Source organism: Dasypus novemcinctus, chromosome 3 (assembly GCF_030445035.2).
Source record: "Dasypus novemcinctus isolate mDasNov1 chromosome 3, mDasNov1.1.hap2, whole genome shotgun sequence".
NCBI classification, from domain to species: Eukaryota; Metazoa; Chordata; class Mammalia; order Cingulata; family Dasypodidae; genus Dasypus; species Dasypus novemcinctus.
In genome coordinates, this window is record NC_080675.1 from 113,397,756 (window position 1) to 113,407,668 (window position 9,913).

At 48.5% G+C, this 9,913-nt stretch overlaps 1 long non-coding RNA gene and 1 pseudogene across 1 annotated transcript; both read right to left on the bottom strand.

Annotated features, from left to right (window-relative positions):
* Window positions 1-400: 400 nt before the first annotated feature.
* On the bottom strand, window positions 401-3,005 carry LOC101411501 (actin-related protein 2/3 complex subunit 2 pseudogene; annotated as a pseudogene).
* Window positions 3,006-7,430: 4,425 nt separating this feature from the next.
* LOC131277985 (uncharacterized) lies at window positions 7,431-9,591 on the bottom strand. Its single transcript, XR_009185081.1, has 3 exons — window positions 9,512-9,591; window positions 8,898-9,390; window positions 7,431-8,298 (listed from the first exon to the last, which is right to left on the bottom strand). It is a non-coding gene; the product is annotated as an uncharacterized lncRNA (long non-coding RNA).
* Between the last annotated feature and the right edge of the window lie 322 nt (window positions 9,592-9,913).

Sequence of the window (9,913 nt, forward strand, 5' to 3'; positions counted from 1 at the left end):
TTAATAACTGTGTGAGGGAAACGGACTTGGCCCAGTGGTTAGGGCATCCGTCTACCACATGGGAGGTCCGCGGTTCAAACCCTGGGCCTCCTTGACCCGTGTGGAGCTGGCCCATGCGCAGCGATGATGCGCGCAAGGAGTGCCGTGCCATGCAGGGGTGTCCCCCACGTAGGGGAGCCCCACGCGCAAGGAGTGCACCCGTGAGGAAAGCCGCCCAGCGTGAAAGGAAGTGCAGCCTGCCCAGGAATGGCGCCGCCCACACTTCCCGTGCCGCTGATGACAACAGAGGCGGACAAAGAAACAAGACGCAGCAAAATAGACACAGAGAACAGACAACGGGGGGGAGGAATTAAATAATTAAATAAATAAATAAATCTTAAAAAAAAAAAAAAGCCCGGCAAAGAGGAGACAGGGTGTCACACCGATCATGGAAATGGGGCCTTTGTGGGTGGTAGATTCGACCTCAGATAAGAAAGAGCATGGTCACTTGGGAAAAAAGACACTTTTGTTGCTGGAATGATGCCAGAACAACTGCCTAGAAGGTAGAGGATACTGCTGTACTAGGCTCTTGGTTGCTCTAGGATCCAGGTGATGGAGGAGGTCTGTTTCAGCTCTGAGGTTCTGTTTCTATCCCACCAGCCCCAGAATCCAGGGGACGAGTTGCTAACCCTTTCAGCTGTTTGAAGCACCTGTGGAGAGGCCTTGTGGAGAGGCCAGGTCAGCCCTTTGTTGCTTATGTGACTTTTTTTTAAAATCCACACCACCCCTCATAGCTCCCTCATCTGTTTGCTCACTGTTTTTTGCTCGTTGTTTGTACTCATTGTCTGCTCATTGTTTTTTGCTCTTTGTCTGTTTTGCATTTTATTCTTTAGGAGACACTGGGAACCAAACCTGGGAACTCCTGTGTGGGAGGCAGGCACTCAACTGCTTGAAACACAACCACTCCCTGCTTGTTTTGGCTTCCTTTTCCTCGTTGCCTGCTCATAGTTTGCTTGTTGTCTTGCTCATTGTTTTCTTTTTTTCTCCTCGTTGTTTTTGCTCATTGTCTGCTCGTTTGTTTGTCTTCTTTAGGAGACACTGGGAACCATACCTGAGACTTCCCATGTGGGAGGTGGGCATCCCACTGCTTGAACCACATCTGCTCCCCTATGTGATTTTTAATGGTAGAACTTTCACAGGACAGGTTGGAGAGGACTGGGTAGTGCCAGCCTGGCCTGGTGAGGGAGATATTTTGGGAAGGCGGGCCGTAAGGTCCCTTACATCCACTTCTGTGAACAGCCATCCATATTATCTTTTTTTTTTTATTTTTAAGATAGAAAGATTTTCTTTATTAATGTCCCCAACTGTATTTCTTTAGATTCAGGAGTTTTAAAATCAAAAGAAAACATGTTAAGATTGCATTATCCTGCAACTCATTACCAGTAACATATTGCAAAGCAAAACAGCTTGGAAAAGAGAATGGAAGGGAGGGGGAGGGAGGGAAGGAAGATAAAGAAAAAGGAATTAAGTTGATCAAGTGGAATTATTCTTTTTTTTTTATTTTTAACTCTTGGGAGCTATGAAGTCCTTGCAAGCGCAGCTCGTTTCTGCAGATTATTTCCCAAATGTGGGCAAATGGAACCAAACCAGAGATTCCCTTAAGAACCTGAAAAGGTGCAGCATTAAAAGCTACGATTATTCGGTAGCAAGTGTTCCAGGCTTCAGTTGCCAGCCACTTCCTCCGTTCGTGCCAAGAGTTAGGGAGATGAAAATATCTTCCCCCGGATTGTTTTCTTTTCTTTTTTCTCAGCATCCAGGTGTGCATGGTTCAACATCGGAAGCAAGTCAGATGTTTTTGCCTGCGTACGTGGGCACTTGACATGGCAGTGCAGGTATCTCTAAAGGTGTGGATCAGGTTGATGGTGTCTGGGGCACTGGCATTGGTGTGCGAGGGAAAAGCACAAAGGTAAAAAAGCCCATATAGTCGCCCCCGGCAGCATCTGTGTCTTCCAGCTGCAGGGGCGGTTCCCTGTGGCTGAAGAGGAACTGTGGGGCCGAGGGGCTGGCTCAGCGTCCTTGGAACTCCTGCATAAACACCTTTCCAATGACCGCATCGTCATCATCTTTAAACCCTGTGCTGAAGACTACTGTGACTGTCCTTTTTGAACTTGACATACGTGGTCTCATCAGCCCTATAATGGATAACTGCCCTGTTCCCTCCTTCCTTGCCTTCTTCTTGAAATTGGAAGTATTTCTCAAAGACAGAGGTGAAACAATTTCATCTCAACACATCTGCCTGATGTTCAAATGAATCCGTGGATGTAGGGAGATTTTCAAGGTCATATAGCACAGAGATACTGTAACCTAATTCTGGATTTACCAAGAAACTCCCGTATACCTTCTTTAATAACTCATCAGCACCATGTGTCTCAAGTTCCTTATAGAATTTCAAAGAAATACTGACCATCACTTTTGTCTCCATTAGGATTTGAAATAAGATAGAAGACCCCATCAAAACCTGCAAATGTTACTGCTGCTTCTGGTTTGTTTCCAGGGGCCGTGTTCTCCAGCTCAAGCGCCAGCGTCTCCTCAATGATGCATGTGGTCATTCGCCTCCAGCAAGATCATGGCACTGGCTGGCCCCTGAAGCCTGAGCCTGCTTGCCGAGCTGCCACCGTGTTACAAAGAAAGTTGCACTTGTAAGAGAACAAAAGCTCACCTGATTGAGGAGGAGAAAAGAATTTTATTAACAGTCTTGCAAGAAGGGAAGCTGGACCTGGATAAAATGGCCAGTGCCCAAGCAACAAGAAACAGTGATATTTATAACCTAAACCTAACACGCGGGTCCCTCCCTGTTCCCCATTGATTGGGTACTTCAGGGCTTACAGCCTATCCGAGAGATTTAAATAACTTACGGGGTTCCGCTCTGATTCCCTGCTGGGCGTTCCCTACACATCGCTGGGCTGGGCGGGCTCAGCGCTGCCTTCACCTCTGGAGCGCCTTGCAGATTGGCTTCCGCTTTCACGACATACTGGCCCCGCCCCCAGCACTCACCATTGGCTCTCGCTGCTCTGGCCCCGCCCCCAGCACTCACCATTGGCTCTCCCTGCTCTGGCCCCGCCCCCAGCACGCACCATTGGCCCTCCCTCCATTCGCACCGTGGGCAGAACCCCTAGCCTCCCTCCTCAAACAGCTCTGGTTTCCCCTTTGTGAAAATTAAACTTGACCCTTTCCCACAACCGGACAAGCCTTGGAATTCATTAAGCAGGGCAACTTTGACAGGAACGTAGAACAGTTTGCCCTGTGTGGCTCTAAGCTGCTCACTGATACAGCCTCACAAATGGAAAACCCTAGCTTGGACAAAGAGAATGCCAAAAAACAAAATATGAACTAAAGAGACCACACAAAAAAACTTACACCTAAAAAAGCTGCTTACAACAACAACAAAATTCCACAGACCAGTTGGAAGATTCACTCAGACTGATGTAGAGGAAAGAATAGGAGCTTTGGAGTCAGACAGACCTGAATTTGTATCCTGGCTCTGGAACTTACTAGCTGGGTAGTACTAGACAATAACTTTATCTCTCTGAGACTCATTTTCCTTACCTGTAAAATGGATTTCATAAATATTTATTTGTAATAGGTAATAAATAGGTAATAAGTAATAAATTGATAAATATTAATAGGTAATAAATACCTGTTGTAAAGATTATCTCTCTAGCTAGTGGTTGCTGCAGAATTTGGCATATATATTTTTTTGCTATGGAATAATTAAATTGGGAAGAACTAACTATAAGTAAACGTGGAAGGCAAAGAACCTAAAGATGGGCATGGGCGGAAGCGGTCAGGGAAAGCTTCATTCATGACAAAGACCTTGGAGCACCTACTAAGTGCTAAGCACTATGCTATAGGTGCTGGGTATCAAAATAAATGTACCTGCTCTCGTGGGACTTATGGTGGAGCAGATAGACAATGTCCGAATAAAAAACAATTTATAATCATGAATTGTGATATTATTAAGGAAAACAAGAGGCACTCTGAAAGTACAACAGAGGGTATCTGATTTTTGTTTTTGTTTTTGTTTTAGGAGGTACTGGGGACTGAACCCAGGACCGCATACATGGGAAGCAGGTGCTCAGCTGCTTGAGCTACCTCTGCTCCCCAGGTATCTGATTTAGACTGGGGGAGGAATCAGGATGACCTCTTAGAGGAAGTGGCCTTTGAGCTAAAGCCTAAAGGCAGAGCAGGAGTTAGCTACATACTGAGGGAATGACATGTGCCAGTCTCTGAGAGTTGGAAAAAGCTCACGTGTTCAAGAGCTGAAAGGTTAGTGTGTAAGGAGTATGGTGAGGAAGGAATGAGGTGAGAAATGTCTGGGCAGGTCGGCAGGGGCTGGATCACACGGGACCTTGAAAGACACAAAGATTTTGTATTTTCTCTTAAGAGATTGGACGCTGTTGAAGGCATTAAGCAGAGAAGGGATGTGACTGGGTGTGTTTTAAGATCACTCTCAGTGCTGCGTGGAGAATGGATTGGGCACAAACGGAGGTGGGAGAGGAGTTGTAGTGGTTCAGATGGAAATGAATGCTGACTCGGGACATGGTGAGGGGCAGGAATGGAGAAAAGTGAAGAGGTTCCAGAGGTGTTGTGGGGTAGAGCCTACATGATTTGGCAATGTATTGGATGTGAAGGGCAAAGCAGAGGGGGTCCAGGGGGCTCAGCCTCCTGGTGGATGGCAGTGCCACTTACAGATGGGAAGAGGCTGGGGCGCTGAGCCTCAAGCTGGGCCTTGAAACCTGGGCAAGGTTTGAGAAGACAGCGGACAGGAAAGAAGGAGGAGCGTTCCAGGAAGGAAAGCAGCAGAATGCAGGTGAAGATGAGGAATGAGCTTGCCTAATGCCATGTAGGTGGCACTGAGTAGGATGAGACCTGCCAGGAGAGCAGGGTGTGCCCTGGGCCACAGTGAAACAAGAGCAGGGCGGGAGCCTGATTACACAGGAATGCTGGAGCCTGGTATCAGCCTTGATGTCAGAGATAGTGGGAAGCTAGGTGGGTTCTGAGGTCTGCAGCCAGCTAACCAGGCAGCCTCCCATCATTCAACTGCATTCAAGTGTCCAGGTCTGTGCCAGGGGCTGGAAAGCTGGAAAGATATGACTAAGCAGTCACAAAGATTGTGTTTCCTTAAAGTACCTACGGATGACCTACTGTGTGCTCAGTGGGACAACAGCATTTGAGATGCTTATAAAGTTTCTTGGCTCCTTGGTTTCTTCTGACTTGTTGGCTATTCTGATCAGTCTCTTTTGATGGCTCTTCTGCCTCTGCCTGATCTCTGAAAAGGGGAGAGCCCAAGAGCACAGACTTCTGCCCTTTTTATTTTCTCTCTTCACCCTCTCCTTGGGTGATCTCATCCAGTTCTAGGCCTTTAAAAACCATCAGTATATTATCTTCCAAACCCATCTCCTGAGTTTCAGGCTTGTATTTTCAACTGCCTTCCTACACGTGGATATGTAACAGTCGTCTCAAATTTAATATGTCCAAGACAAAACTTGCCATTCTCTCCATCCCAATCCAATTCCGCCCTGATCTTCCCCAGCTAGGTAAGGGCTACTTCCCAAACTATATGAAAAACCTAGGGGCCATCTTTTTGTTTGTTTGTTTGCTTTGTTTATTTTTTATTTATTTTTCTCCCCTTCCCCACCCCCCCCCCCCCCCCGCCCCAGTTGTCTGCTCTCTGTATCCATTCGCTGTGTGTTCTTCTGTGTCCACTTGTATCCTTATCAGCAGCACCAGGAATCTGTGTCTCTTTTTGTTGAGTAGTCTTGCTGCATCCGCTGTCCGTGTGTGCGGCGCCATTCCTGGGCAGGCTGTATTTTTTTCACACTGGGGCAGCTCTCTTTAGGGGCACACTCCTTGCGTGTGGGGTTCTCCTATGCGGGGGACACCCCTGCGTGGCAGGGCACTCCTTGCGCGCATCAGCACTGCATGTGGGCCAGCTCCACACAGGTCAGAAGGTCCAGAGTTTGAACCTTGGACCTCCCATGTGGTAGGCGGACACCCTATCCGTTGGGTCAAATCTGCTTCCCATTCATATCCAATCTATCACCAAGCTCTGTCAAGTTTACCTCCAGAAAACTCCAGGCTCTGTCCACTCCTTCAGCCCCAGTCGAGCCATGGCCATCTCTTCCTGGACTAGAGTAAAAGCCTCCTCACTTGTCTCCCTGTTTCCCTTCTTATCCTTCAAGCAATCCCTTCTCCAAAGACCACCCAAAGTGATCTGGGTAAAACACAAATCACTAAGTCAATCCACAAATTAAAATCCTCCGATGGCTCCTCATTGGCTTCAGAACAAAACCTATGCTGCTTTCTGCAGCATCTGGGCCAGTGCTCGCCACATGCTCTACACTGACTTCTTCCTCTCTCTCCTTGCTCTCTGCTCTCCAGACACACTGATTTGCATCTTGTTTCTAGAACAGACCGATCTTGTACCCACCTCAGGGCCTTTGCATGTAGAATTTATTCTCTCTGCAACACTCTTCCACAATTCTTCTCTTCACTCAGGTCTTGGTTCAAATGTTAACACCCTGTCTGATGTCCCCTCCCCACTAGCACATATTTTGATCATAGCACTCACTGATGTTAGAAATAGTCATATTAGTTTTTTTAATGTCTGTCTCCCCCATTAGAATGTACATTTCAAGAGAGCTGGATCTTGTCTGTCCTGCTCACTGTTCAGTCTATCACTCCTAGAACACTACTAGGCACACAGGGGAACTCAATAAATACTTGTTCAGTGAATAAGTAAATACTTCCAGATATGGTTCCTGGTCTACCTGAGGGAGAATGACAACTCACTCAAAAGTTACCTAAGAATACAGGGCAGGAAATGTTAACTGCAAGTGGTGATTCATGGCTGAAGTGATTAGCTGGTATTTGCTGAAGTGTTGCTGGATGACTATTACTCAGCAATGTGCGCCTCTAACTGGGCCCTGGAAAGACATAGGAGTAAACTCCAGGTGTGGTCCTGGAGAGGAACCCCTTCAGAGATCAAAATGGAGGGTAGATAAGGGTGGGTCCTTACAGTTTGCTCAAAATTTTCCATGTTAAGAGGAATCCACTGTCAGCAAATGTGTCCCCTAGTCATATGCACCCAATACCTACATATACTGCTCAGCATGACACATCCTCTTGCCGAGCAGACTGTCATCATCCTTTTTAGTCATATTCTGACTAGTGTCTCAGGAAATAACCATCTGAGCAGCTTCTGAGAAGTTCCACAGAAATTCGCAAAAATCAAGCACCTATACAGACCCTGATATTTCTTTAAATCTTAATAAATTATGGTTCAGGCACAAAATGGAACATTATTCAGCCATTGAAGGGACAATTATGCAATTTAGGTAGCACCCTAGAAAACACCTATAATTTTAGGTAAAAAAAAAACTGGGTGTAGATGTGGTATAAATATTTATTAACATAACTATACGAACATGAGAAAAAAAGACTGAAAGGGAATAGCTACTGTTTTAGGTTAATGGGATTATGGTGGATTTTTCTTTATGTTTTCCGAATATTTTTAGAAATCATTTTTCCGTATTTTAAAATGAAAATATTAAAATTAAACACAATGTCTTTTTTTTTTTTTTTGGTCATCCACGACCCAGCCACATAGCCTTTCTGCTTTCCCCTCAGGCAGCCAGAAAAAGACAAGGTACGAGTGGGGCCTCATCCCCACACCCAGAGAGGCAAGGTGGAAGAAATAATAATAAAGCAACAATAACAACCATCACTTCTCCAACTTCTTGTGCTGCGGGCACTATGCTAACCACATTGTTTAATCTTCACAGTCTTTTCTTCTCACAGGTGAAGATACTGAAGTTGGAAGAGCTTAAGGAAACTGATCTGAGGTCAGAACAAGGTGTCTAACCAGATCTGACTCCAAGGCCAGTGCTTTTTTTTTAGGAAGTGCCAGAGATCGAACCGGGGACCTCATGTGTGGGAAGCAGGCACTCAGCTGCTTGAGCCACATCTGCTCCCAAAGCCCGCGCTCTTAACCCCTCTGAGGAGGACACCACTTTTACAAAGATTAAGCCATTTGTGTCTTCGCTGCTCCCATAGCTTCCAGCTACCACCGCAAAGCAGGTCGGGAGGGTGGTGAAGCCAGGGACGGCCGGGCGGGCCTTTGACCGCTCTAGCGAGGCAACAGGCAGGACGGCGGGGTGCAGGGAAGAGAGGCTGTCTCAGTTCTCACCTCCCCCTTTAGCACATCGAGCGCAGGCCCGGCCTTCTAGGCCCTGGAGGCTTCTGCAAAAGAGGTGGTGTCTGGAAAAGAAGGGCAGTCGCTGGGATTGCAGGACCGAGGGACGGAGAGGCAGGGGTGGGGGGCGGGAGAAGATGATGCGGGGCAGGGAAGGGTCAGAGGGGGCGAGGCGGAGCCTGGGGGCGAGACCTTTGACCGCTCTTCGCTTGTGACTCTGAGGGGCAGCACCGGGCAGGCCCTGGCGCCTGCAGGGGCCGTTAGGGTGGGACGGCGTCCTCCCCAAGCCGCCCTCAGGGACCTTCGCCTGGGGACACTAGGTTGGGAGCTGCAGGTCTGAAATGGGGCCCCACGGGGTCCTGATGGTGTGACTCGATGGCTGAGCCCCAGGTGGACCCACCAAGCCAGGGCGAGGCGAGGCAGAAGCCAGGGGGTCTGCAGGAGCACGGGCCCCGGAGGCGAGGGCACCACAGCCCGTGCTCCCCGCGGGCGAGGGCTAGGCTGACCGAAGGGAACGAGTCTCGCCTTCTGCAGGGCTCAGCCTGCCACGGCCCGGAGGCACGGACACTGTCCCCTCCCCGAATTGCTGGGAGGCTACGGGAAGCTCACTCACTCATCCAGAGGAGAAGCTGGGGAGGCAGAATCCGGATGGGCTGATCATTACCTGACGACGCTGTTGCGTTTACCAGATGGGACTGACTTACTACAGGTTTTCTCTTCACCAGACCTGAGGGTGGGCTGGGGGGTCATGAGGAAGGCCAAGTCAGGACCTTCCCTCCGCCAGCTGAGTGGCATGTGACCTGCTATGCCACTATCCTGGACGGCACGGTGTGAGCACCTGCTATGTGCCAGGGGCTCTGCTAGATTCTTCACAGGCGGGCAGGATCTTGTTCACAGTCCTCAGCGTCATTTTAACAGAAAGATCTATCTCAGAACTCCCATCAACTAGCAGTGTGGCCTTGGGAAAGTTCCTTAACCACTCTGAGCCTCAGTTTCTTCATCAAATGGAGATGCCAATCTCTCCTAGCAGAATGTCAGGCCCATAAAAGACACTCAGTGAAAGGTCTCCACCGTTGGTGGTTGGTTATCGTTAACAGCTCTTTTGAATACAGAGGGTGGAAAACAGGCAGGTGATGGAGCTGGGCTGGAAGACTCCTCTGGGAAGAAAAGATATTTAAAACAGTATCTGTGAACTCTGCAGCAATGCAGTTCTGAGTCAGGATTGTGGGGGTAAAAGTTAAGGGGCCAGGAACCCTTTCCCCAGGAATGCAGACATACCTGAGAGCCCCAAGGGGCCACGGGAAGCAGGGGTGGCAGGGCGGGAGCTTCCAGGTCCTGCGTAGCTTCAAACTCCCGGACCTTCTGACCTGCAGGCTTCATCCCCTGGTGAGTTCAGGGGAAACGCATTATTTCCCCGGTCGGGGTTGTCTTCTGAGGCCTGGAGATTCATTCCTGCAGCGTCCGCTTCTCTGAGGTTCAAGACAGCGAGTGGAGAGCTGGGGCTAGTGAGGTGTCCAGGCGACCTCAGGGAATTTCAAGGGAGTTTTGCAGAAAAGACAAAGCAATGCCATCGGATTCCTCCTGAAGATAAGCCTGATGAATTATTAAGAAAGTGAAGGAAGTCAGGGTTTAGCTAAAGAAAGAGTCCCACATCTTAGTGTTTCAAACACTCTGGGCCTG